This window comes from Solanum lycopersicum, chromosome 6, assembly GCF_036512215.1.
Source record: "Solanum lycopersicum chromosome 6, SLM_r2.1".
Classification (NCBI taxonomy): domain Eukaryota; kingdom Viridiplantae; phylum Streptophyta; class Magnoliopsida; order Solanales; family Solanaceae; genus Solanum; species Solanum lycopersicum.
In genome coordinates this window covers 43,974,345-43,986,737 of record NC_090805.1, presented here as the reverse complement: position 1 = coordinate 43,986,737, position 12,393 = coordinate 43,974,345, and the positions used below count along the sequence as shown (strand labels likewise).

Below are 12,393 nucleotides of genomic sequence, written 5' to 3'. Positions count from 1 at the left end.
TAATCATCATTCCAAAAGGATTATGTCTTTACCATGAAAAAAATAACAAGTGCAGAATCACATACACAAAACTTATATGTTCTGCTATTTTTTTTCTTGACTATTTACTACACTATATATTCCAATTAATATCATTTACTACCCCTCTATTTCATAGTAATTGAATTTTTAGGTTTTTTTCATTTGGTCGAAGTTGAAAGGGGATGTTTTAATTTTTTTTCCATATCAACTTCAAGATGGATGTTTGAATATTTCTCTTACATTTGCCCTTTTCCTTAATGATATTTTATATTTTCTAGGAGATAAAATACAATATTTATAAAGTTATATTTGTTTATTTTACAAAGGACAATATGGAAAAATATGATTTAAATTATGTCCTGGAATGTTTTTTACTTAATAAGTGTACACGACTTCACAAATTCACTTAATAAGAAAAAGAAAGAGTATTAGGTATTGGAAAATAATTGGAAGAATGAGTAATTAATGATAAAATTAAGACACAGAAAAATTTATGTGTATGACGACCATAGATTTTTGGAGAAATATTTAACTTTTTTAAAAATATATAATTTGTACCCACAAATTTTAAAAAATATTTAAAATACCCATAATTTCTATTAACATTCTATAATGAACATGTTCCAGATATTTTTTGAAAATATTTGTGGCCAAACGGCACGGACAATATTTAGTAAGTCTCAAAAAAAAAGTTGATTCATATTTTCACGTTTTTAGCTCTAAATGTGAAGAGTTTATGTATTCTATATGTTAGTGTGAAAATATTGTTGCTTCATATGATTAAGAAGTCCACGTCGAAACTTCATTATGAGGAAAAGGGTGTGTCTGATATTAAGGAAAATATACTCCATGAAAAATAATTTTTAAAAAATTTCATACACGTAATTGAAATGGAGGAAGTATTTGTTTTATTTATGACAACCGTTTAAGCGATCAATGCATCTACATTTATGTTTTTTTTTTCTCCATGGCAAAATGACGACATTCTTTTTGGAATGATTAGAAAGGGTTAAGCGTGTGTCTTTTCTAAATTTTATTTTATTTAATCTTTTTCCCCCTCTTATAAGCAAAAAAAAAAAAGTCAAAATTGTTAATAAGCTATATAACACGTGAAAGAGTGACTGAGCTGGTGTGGTAATATCCCATACAAAAGATTTGTTTCATTTTACTTGAAGAGATATATAAAATAATTTAGATTAATACTCTTTTGAATATCTTTCTCAAGGATGGACAAAATTATTCAAGCTCATTCAGACATCATGATTATAAAATAATAAAGGAGTGTTCAACTTCTTAAAGTAGATAAAGGAGTGTTTTATATTATCAAATGAATATATTATGAGAAAACTCTTGACAATTTACTCAAAATATTATCTTTCTCCTTCATTAACAGTGTGGTACTAAAGTTTTGGATTTGATCGTCAAACAATGTATCAGCTATATATGTATCACACAACTATTAACAACTTTGACATTGTATCTCCACTAGGCAATAGTAATCAATATATCTTTATTTGTTTGGGTACTTTTTTTTCTAATTACTTTAGATGTAGTTCAATAGTCCACGTCCTAATTTGATTTTCACTCTATGCTTCCCTCATCATTTGGATATTGTGTTGCTATTTCAATACATAGGTTACTAATACCGTGTTCTACTATTATTTAATAGATGGGGATTAAAATTTTGTTAGTTTTTAGAACATTTTACTCCAAAATCAATTTACTGTTTTGTTAAAATTTTAGGCTTAAAATAGTTTAACAACATCAATGCATACTGCACTATGAATTTTTCTTTTTCAGTTTTCTGCAAAGATAAAAGTTTAATTATATAATGCATTTTTAGCTGGACAAATAAACTGGAGAGATTGATTTTGTTCATCCAAGTTTTTGCTCTAAAATTGGTTGTCTTAGTTGTTTTGAAAATTCTTTTTTCTTGTCCCAAAGAAGATGGTATAGTAGCTATAGTGTGTCTATTGGTATAACATTAAAGTATAAAAAAACAAACTTGAATAGAATACTTTGTATGCACTGGTGGATATGCTTCAGCTATGTAAGTAGTATTTATTATGAAAGATAAGAATATTTGTTTTAAAGTAGACGCAAACTTGGTTTTGCTGATTATGATTTAGATTTCCATATTTTATTTTTTTCATATAAAAATTTTAATTCCCTGCAACAAAAGAAATTTAATTGGGTCACTTTCATAGCATCTATATCCTTGTTCATTGTCAAAACTAGAGAGCAATATGAGCTTCACTTAAGTTGAATATTTAGGAGTCCGTCAATGTCTAAATTTCTTGTATTTTCTATATGAACTTGCAAAAAAGGATAGTGATACATGTTTTGAGAAGGTAATTATGACTTGTTATTACTGTAACAATGTTGACGTGCATCGGTAAGTTCTCTCTTTTGAGCATGAAAAGGTGGACAATCAATTAGGAAAGTTGAAAGTCATGACTCTCTGATCCATTCTTTCTCCATCACTTACGTTCTTTGTAAACCACTAACATTGTCCCAATACCAAACCCCTCCTTTTTTTTATTGACTTGACATTTCTAAGAGAGAAGTTGATCCTTTTACCTCTGGAATGTCATTACTAGTTAGCTTATAAACTTTGTTTTCTTTATTTGGAATCTTTTTTTCATGTTGTGGGATTAAATTATCATAAATACTGCATGCATGTCTTTTGCATGTGTTAAAAGAGATGTGATTTTCCCTTCTGATGAAACCTCACCCCGATACCAGAACTAGGTTCTTGTACTTTTGTAGCAAAACATTAAAACATCGATTTTATCGTGGAAACCTTCCTAACTCAAGGAAGGGAAAAAACCACACACAAGTTTTATATTAATTCAAGATTTAGAACTCAGTTAATCAGTGAATCTAACTCTAAACTTCTACTTGTTTCGATTAAATATAATCGGAAACTCTTCACTCACCAAGAAGTCAAACTCACTTTTTGTTTAGAAAAACTCTCAAACTCTTCTTAACTCTAACCACCCAAGAAGTCAAACTCATTTTTGTTTACAATTCTCACAACCTCCCTCATAACTTTATCCCAAGAAGTCAAACTCACTTCTTGTTATAATTTTCTCAAGACTCTACCCACAAGAATTCAAACCTACTTGATATAGTAACTAGGAATTATTTCAACTCAATAATAAATCTAGAACAAATCAACAGAGACTAATAACCCTATAATTTAATTGATCAGACTTCAATATTCAATAGTTCAGAGTGGAACATAACTCGTGATCTTGGTCCTTACGTTGTTGTGACCAAGCTGTGACGAAGCTCTGCAACTTTTCTCCAGTAACTATTGCTTTCACGAAGATATATTTCGTGAATTGCAATAGCTATCGTTCTTGTTTTACTGGAAAAATTCTCTCGATTTATGTTATTGCAAAGACATTTTTTTCTTCAACTTCTTAAACCTTTTATAGAGTTTGATTGGCCTTCATCAACTTCTACAAGGAACTAAAGGAATTACAAATCATTTTCCTTCTTGAAATTGTCTATATTTATTTCTTTCCTTATTTGACTTGAATTGTAACCTTTTTTTTCTTTCCTTATTTGACTTGAATTTAACTTCTTTATTTCTTTCCTTCTTTATTTCTTTAATTTCCATATTTTTTTTCCTTCTTTATTTTTGCATTTTTTCTTCTTTGTCGCAATCCCTCATAATTGTACAAGTCGTCTGTAGTCACATCCAAGAACCTGATTCACCTGATAGAGTACACATACGATAATAAGTAGTATTTTATCAATCATCAAAACTACTTTATATGTCCTACTACTTCTCAACATTTTACTCCTTTTTGGTGATGATAAACAATGCTTTGTCACACATCAAGAACTACAATCATTAAGACTCTTTGTCAATCATCAAAACTACAAACTTCATGTTCTTTCATACCCCAACAATTTTCCCCTTTTTGAAGATGACAAACCATGCATAATATTTCCCTAACCCACATCATACAACTTCCCCCTTTTGGCATCATTGAAAACCAATAACCAAAGGACTCAAATAACTTTCAATGCAATATCATTTTTAACTCGTGGCCACTTGGAAACACTTTCAAGTACACTTCTGCTAATAATATAGTAAGTTAATCTGAGGATATTAATCATCTTAACCTCATACACAATCAAGATCTTCAATGAGAAATAAAATAAACAAATATGTATCCATTTTAGCCTTAATTCAAAAGCACATGATATCTTTAGAATGAGACAAACATAAACACATCAAAGAATCCAAAAAAGTTGAGATAAGGATTGGGACGAAGATTACTAAAGTGAGAAGGAAAAGGATACTTACTACCATTAATAATTTTGTCAATATGTCCACTATGCACTAGTTCTTTCATTTTGATCAGTTTTCTTAGAATGTGAAACTTCATCAAGAGCAACATAAGGCCGACCCTAAATTAAGCATAACCAGGTTCAAGAAGACCAAGTGAATATTCTCAAGCAGTAGGACCAATAACAAATTAATTACACAGTTTTTTTAAAGAAAATAAAATTTCATTCTTTCAAAATTCTACTCCATGACATTTTCGTTCCTCCAAGAGCTTTTTTTATAGTCTTTTTCTTGATAACATTTCGAAGAAGTATCAACTATAAGTAAGAGATTCAACACATTTTGGTGCAATAGAGATGTGTTTATCAATAATGAAGGCAAGTACCAATAATAGTTTATTCCTATGAGAATTGTTCCCCCCGAGAGATATACTTGGAACGGATGGAATGCCAATTTGGAGCTTGTGAACCTGGTGCAGATATGAGAGGTAAAGCAAGGTTCCCCTAAATTATAAAGCTTGAGTGGCTTCAAGACTAAGGTTTTTTTTTTTATCATTTTGAACAATTTGAACGATGCTTATTGTCAAAGAGGGTTCTTGGTGACTTGGGATTTTGATGATCGACCAGGTTCACTAGTGCTTAAATTTGACTCAAACTCAGGAAATTCATGCATTGAAAAAGGATGGTACATACCAACCTAAGTATTACAGAGAAACCCGGTTCCCCTTCTTTTTTGTGATTTACTTAATGGTGTTAGCAAAATAGTAGGGATAATATCTGCAGACCTTCTAAACATTGTTTGAAATGTTCTTGGAGTGTGTACATGTTACAGTACGAGACTGAGTTAGCATATATTAATTATATAATTACTCAAGCATAAGATTATTAGTTTACTAGCCAATTAGTAAAGGAAATCATGATAATATATCATCTTGCTTCAATAAGACCAAGCTCTGGCTGATTTTTCTCAAGTTCTTAATATTCAAGGCCTTCATGAGAGTGTATGCATCATTATATTCTCCTAGATCAAATGAATCTCAAGCTGAGTAATAGAGAACCAACCCCTATCAATTTTCAATAACTTCCAATGAATAACAAGGACTAGGTTAGCATATATTAATTATTACTCAAGCATAAGATTATTAGTTTACTAGCCAATTAGTAAAGGAAATCATTATAATATATCATCTTGCTTCAATAAGACCAAGCTTTGGCTGATTTTTCTCAAGTTTTTCATAATCAAGGCCTTCATGAGAGTGTATGCATCATTATATTCTCCTAGATCAAATGAATCTCAAACTGAGTAATAGAGAACCAACCCCTATCAATTTTCAATAAATTTCAATGAATAACAAGGACTAGGTTTACACAAGGAAGAACCCCCCCCCCCCCCCCTCACCCTTCTACTTCTTGTAAATTTTGTAGAGTTTGATTTGTCTTCATCAACTTCTACAATGAATTATAAATCTTTTTCCTTCTTGAACTTGTCTATATTTACTTCTTTGACTTGAATTGTAAGTTATTTGTCTTTTTCTTTTAGTTGAATTGCTACTTCTTTATTTTTATAAAATTAATTAAAGAGAAAATGTTAAAACATTAAGATTTTCTACTCAGAACTTTCTCTTATATTATTTTTGGTCTCAATTGATGAAAAATGTCAAGTTCACATTCAACCAATTGACATAAAAATCAATTAGTTCTTTTTCTCTCAAATTTTCGTCGTAACAACTTGTTCAATCCAATCATAGTAGAAGCTAAAAACTCCATCAATGTCCCTATGCAACATGAGCAAATGGTAAACTCGTGTCTTGATCCTGAAAAGAAATCCTGACCTCATCTTCTACCTCAGAAACTATAGCCAATAAAAAATTCATGTTTTCGCAAATATACTTCAAATCACTTTCATTAAATATTACACCTCTAAAATTCTTTGTTAGCCATTTCACCAAAGGAAACTCACTCTAACCTAATTAGAAGTGAGGTTTCTTTGGTGAAATGGATGACAAAGGATTTTAAAGGTGTAAGATTTAATGAAAGTGATTTGAAATACATCTTCGAGAACATGGATCCTTTAGTGGCTATAGTCGCCGAGGTAGAAGATAAGGTATTCCTATTTGGGATCAACACACAAGAGTTAATCATTTGTTCATGTTGCATAGGGATATTAATGAAATTTTTGGATTCTATGATAATTGAATTGAACAAGTTGTTATTCGACGAGGATTTGAGTGAAAAGAACTAATTGGTTTTTATGTCAACGAACTAAATTTGAACTTGACGTTTTCAGTGATTGAGACAACAAATAATATAAGAGAGTTGAGTAAAAAATCTTATTGTTCTTACATTTCATTGCAATTATTATATTTCCAAATGCATGTACAATAAGAATTTGACATCTACAATATATCTTGAGACATAACATGCAATTATAAAATATTTCCTTTTATATTCTTAGCATTCAAAATTGTGCAAATATTATTCAAGTCACTATTTCACTTTATGTCTTATGTCTAGTCAAATATCATTTCACTTCCTTAATACTTATTGATATTGAAAATAGCGTCAAATGTGTAGCCCCATTTGAAAGTATAACTTAAGATTTCATTTATCAGTGTTTTGGACGGCGAGAGGCGATAAAAGACGACAAGGGTCTGCCTCGCCACGTGGCAAGACGAGCGGCTTTTTGAATCGAGGCCAATTAATACCAAAAATTAAAAACATTTAATTGCACATATAATATTAAAATTTCAATAGCAATTACATTTCTTACAAATACTATAAAAAAAAATGGACAGCAGCACAGTGAAAACAGAAGGCATTTTACAGTAATCTGGGACAAAACAGAGTGAAGAAAATAGAGGGAAAAAAGAGCAGTGAAGAAAACTTGAAGAAAACGGAACTGAAAGTCTGAAAGGAAAATTGAAGAAGAACAGAAAAAAAGAGGTATACCTCAGGTCTTCAGCAGTAGCAACTCGAAGATGATGGAGACCAAGAGAAGAGAACGCAAGGGGAAAAGAGTCGCGGGGGGAAGAGAATCGGGGAGAAGAGTGCACAGCAACAGATTTGAAAATATAAAAAAAAACCCTAATTTTGACTATTATTGTTAAGTCAAATATTTTTAAAAAAAAATAAAAAAGGCGCCGCCTTTTCTGCCGCCATTAGGTCGCCATGGGCCGCCTTTTGCATACCGTTTCGCCTCAGTGGGGAATGGCGAGGAGGTCTCGCCTCACCTCTCGACAAAGGCAATGAGGCGCTCGCCATTCACAACACTGTCATTTATTATATGACACAATAAATGATTTCTTTTATAGTTAACATAAACTTTTCCTTTTTATATTTTTTCATAAAATTAATTAAAGATAAGAAAAAAAACTTAATCCCAATGTTAATCCTCATTCAAAAAGGATTACGCATTTGCCATGAAAAAAAACAAGTGTAGAATCGCATAGACAAAAAAAAGGGAAAAACAAAGAAATAGTAACATAAAATTTGAAGAATTTTGTCTAATGAATGGTGTACGGAAAAATTCGCATGATTTGTTATTGCAAAGACAATTTTTTCCATTCAACTTCTTGTAAATTTTATAGAGTTTGATTTGTCTTCATTAACTTCTACGAGGAAAGGAATTACAAATCCTTTTCCTTCTTGAACTTGTTTATATTTACTTCTTTGTAAGTTCTTGATGTCTTTCCTTTTTTTAACTTGAATTGTTACTTCTTTATTTCTCATAAAATTAATTAAAGAGTAAATGTTAGAACATTAAGATTTTCCACTCAGAACTTTCTCTTATATTATTTGTTGTCTCAATTAATGAAAATGCCAAGTTCACATTCAACCAATTGACATAAAAATCAATTAGTTCTTTTCTCTCAAATCTTCATCGTAACAACTTGTTCAATCCTATCATCATAGAAGCTAAAAACTCCATCAATGTCCCTATGCAACATGATCAAATGGTTAACTATTGTGTCTTGATCCTAAAAAGGAATCATGTATAGCCACTAAAGAATTCATGTTATTGCAAATGTACTTCAAATCACTTTCATTAAATCTTACACCTCTAAAATTCTGTCATCCATTTCACCAAAAGAAACTCACAATAACCTAATTAAGGTGAGTTTCCTTTCGGAAAATGGCTGACAAAGGATTTCAAAGGTGTAAAATTTGATGAAAGTGATTTGAAATACATCTTTGAGAACATGGATCCTTTAGTGGCTATAGTCGCCGAGGTAGAAGATGAGGTCAGGATTCCTATTTGGGATCAACACACAAGAGTAAATCATTTGTTCTTGTTGAATAGGGACATTGATGGAATTTTGGATTCAATGATGATTGAATTGAACAAGTTATTATTCGACGAGGATTTGAGGGAAAAGAACTAATTGGTTTTTATGTCAACGGACTGAATTTGAACTTGACATTTTCAGTGATTGAGACAACAAATAATATAAAAAAAAAGTTATGAGTAGAAAATCTTTATATTCTTACATTTTCATTGCAATTATTATATTTCTAATGACAAACAATATCAGATGGAGGGAGTAGTAACATAAAATGAGTAGAATTTTACTGTGTGTGTCTGATGAATGTTTTTTGGTTCTATTTAAGTTCTTAGGTGTTGTTCACATCGAACCAATGATTTTTAAAAGGAAAAAGAGAATCGCCACCTAATTTAAGGAAAAATTAAAAAACTATTTAATAATCTACGGAACAATTAGATTCTAGGTAAGGAGCTCAAGTAATTTCGAAGGGAATGTTTTAGGTATCCTTCAAAATCCAAAATTATGGAAGGCCTTGGAAATCGACGATAATTTCTTCATCGACCAATTTCAACCAACAACGTAAACAAAATTAAACCAAATTTTCATCTTTTAAAATGAGAAGATCTCCAAAATCGACGGAGAGATTCTCATTGGCCTATTTTAACATGTAACTAATTAATATCATAATAAAGCTAACAACAAGAATATCACATAACTCACTTCAAAAAGAATAAGTAAAACTCATAAAAATCAAGAATTTTAAAATTAGTCCACTAATAATATAACATCAATACAAGGGAGAAACAATTAATGAAACATCAATAAACAATGAGCAAATGGAAAAGCCATTAATATAAAAATGAGGAAAACTAAAATAAAAATAAAGAAACCAATAAACACAATGACCAATACATATTAATATATATATAAAAATTTGAAATCTGAAAACTTCAAAAAAAAATGATAAAAGTGACAAATGAACAAAAGAAATGTATTCTAGCAATAGCACATGTATCTTTCTAATAATAATTAAAATAAACTAATACCAATTAGTTAATAATTATAACCCACCAAGAATTAAAAGAATTGAACACAAACAAATTATAAACTTTTAACTATGAATATAAAATTACCCATTAATATAACCAAGTGAACATCACAAACAACAAAACAAAAGAGATAAATAGGGCAAGAATAAAATTACTTAATGTTAAACAATCCACGAATTTTAAAAAATGAAAACATAGATTAATACTAATCAACATTAAGAACAAATTTAAAGGGTCCGGTTTGAGTTCTCACCGTTGTAGGGCATTGTAAAGTTGTTGTAGTATGGCTGTTGTTCACCGGTGTTTGCAGTGTGTTGGGATTCGTCGGTCACTGAAAGTAGCATCGCAGCAGTTAGATGGAGCTGGTTGTGGTTTGTTGTTCACCGATTCATCGAGCCTGAAGATCATCGCGGTGGAGATCTGGTGGTACTGCTCTTGTTCGCTGGAACTTAGCTTGCTGGAGTTAAAGGTGAAAACACATGTGAATGCAAACAAAAAATTTGAAAAAGGGAAAGGGGAAAGGCTGTCTGTGTTGTTTAGCTCCGGTTCATCGAGCTTTAAGCTCCTCGCCGGATCTGCTGCTGGAAAACGGGAAAAGAAAGGGGTTTTGGATCTGGTTTATTGATGGGTTTTCGTGGCTTTCTGATGGGTCTTGGTCGTGGCGCTCCGACCTGGATCTGGTGGTTGGAGCAAGGGTGGTTTCGGGTGGTTGTTCGCAGCTTTGGGTTGAGGGTCGAAGGCTGGTTGTTTGCTGGCCAAATCTCTGGCGTGGAGGAGAGGGGTTTTGAAGGGAGGTTTCGCCGGATTCCAGCGTAGAGGAAGAGAGAAGAGGCAACGAGGTTTGTTCTTAAGTTGTTGGCAGCAGCGTGGTGGTGGACTGGATGTTTCAGGCGGCTATTTTGTGGGCTGGAGACGAAAGGAAAATGGAGAAAACGGGTTGTTCAATTTTCTTGTTGTTTCAGTGAGGGAGAGATCAGCGATTCTCGGTGGTTGTTTCACTGTGGAGGAGAAGGAAAATGGAAGGTTGAGTAGCGTAGCGGCTGCCTTTGTGCCAAAAAAAAAAACAGAGCGGAGAATTTTTTTAGGGTTTTTCTATTTGGAAATAGTTCCTCTCAATGTAAAAAAAAAATAATGATTTATCATTATCTTATTTCTTAATTTAATAAAATTTAAATAGAATTTATGTAATGGGCTCTAATTTTATGGATTTGGCATTGCGGATCAAAATTATCGATCAATTCCTTATGCAAATTTTATTCGTATTTGAAATAAATTTTGTAAAGTGTGTTAAATATTAACAAATGTAACAAATAAAATAAATATTAAAAAATATAAAATATGTAACTAATGACATGTAAAAATACAATTTTAAAATTAAAATATAAAAAATCTTAATTTTTGAATAAATAAAGATAATTGATAAACTTATTTAAAATTATAAAAAAATTATTTTAAACAATTAAATAAATAAAAATTAAAAATAAATTTAAAAATGTTAGGTGAAAATTAGGTGTCAACGGCGACACAAATACAAACAAAGAAAAGAAGGTCTGGATATTTTTTCTCAAGACACAGCACAAAACTTGTATGTTTTGCTACTTTTTTTTCTCTGTCAACTTTTATGACTATTTACTATACTATATATTCCAATTAATTAATATTTACTACCCTTATATTTCATAGTAATTGAATTTTTTAGGCTTTTTTCATTTGGTCAAAGTTCAAAGGGGATGTTTTAAATATTTTTTCCATATTTGCAATATACAAACTTCAAGATGGATGTTTGAATTTTTCTTCCATATTTGTTCTTTCCTTTAATGATGTTTTATAATTTTTGGAGATAAATTGCAATATTTATAAAGTTATATTTTTTTATTTTACAAAGGACATTAGGGAAAAATATCGTTTAAATTATGTCCTCGAATGTTTTTTTCTTAATTAGTGTGCATTGCCTCACAAATTCACTTAATAAGAAAAAGAGGAAGTAATGGGTTTTAGAAAATAATTGGGAGAATAAGTAACTAATGTTTAAATTAAGACACAGAAAAATATATGTGTATGACGACCATAGATTTTTGAGAAATGTTTAACTTTTTTTTTAAAAATATAATTTGTATTCATAAGTTATAAAAATTATTAAAAATATCCATAAGTTTCTAAAATGAACATGTTCCGTGGAAAGACATGATAACGAACACATTTAAGATGAATCTGAATAAAAAAGAAGAAAATAAAAGAAAAATCTCATTGATTTGTATACGAAAACTACTATTACTACGTATAATTGAAAGTGAATTCGGAGAGCATACTAGAATTTTTTTAGTATATATATATATACTAATAGAGAAGTTGATTCTTTTTACTTCTTGAAGGAAATTACTAGTTAGATTATCAACTTTGCTTTCCTTTTTTGGAATCTGTTTTTCATGTTGTGGGATTAAATTCTCATAAATACTGCATGTATCTTTTATGCATGAAAGTCTGAGAGATATATTGCTTTGGTAGAGTTCACGTAGCAAAGATTTGGTTATGAGAGCACTTATAAATTATGTAAAGCTGCTTATACTTGCATTCACAACCTTGTGCAGCGATTCTCAAAATACGTTAATAATCTCTATATTCTTTTCTCATTTTCAATGAACTTTTTAGGTAATACATTTACCTATATATCCAAAAGATTATGTCATTTTAAAGTGGGGATACTTGTTTGGTTTCATTTGAGTGTAAATGTGTTGTGTCATCAGGCCAAGCTGTAG

At 30.6% G+C, this 12,393-nt stretch overlaps 1 long non-coding RNA gene across 1 annotated transcript; it reads right to left on the bottom strand.

The window, feature by feature from the left end:
* Positions 1-2,809: 2,809 nt before the first annotated feature.
* On the bottom strand, positions 2,810-10,851 carry LOC138349166 (uncharacterized). Its single transcript, XR_011221794.1, has 2 exons — positions 9,891-10,851; positions 2,810-3,747 (listed from the first exon to the last, which is right to left on the bottom strand). It is a non-coding gene; the product is annotated as an uncharacterized lncRNA (long non-coding RNA).
* Between the last annotated feature and the right edge of the window lie 1,542 nt (positions 10,852-12,393).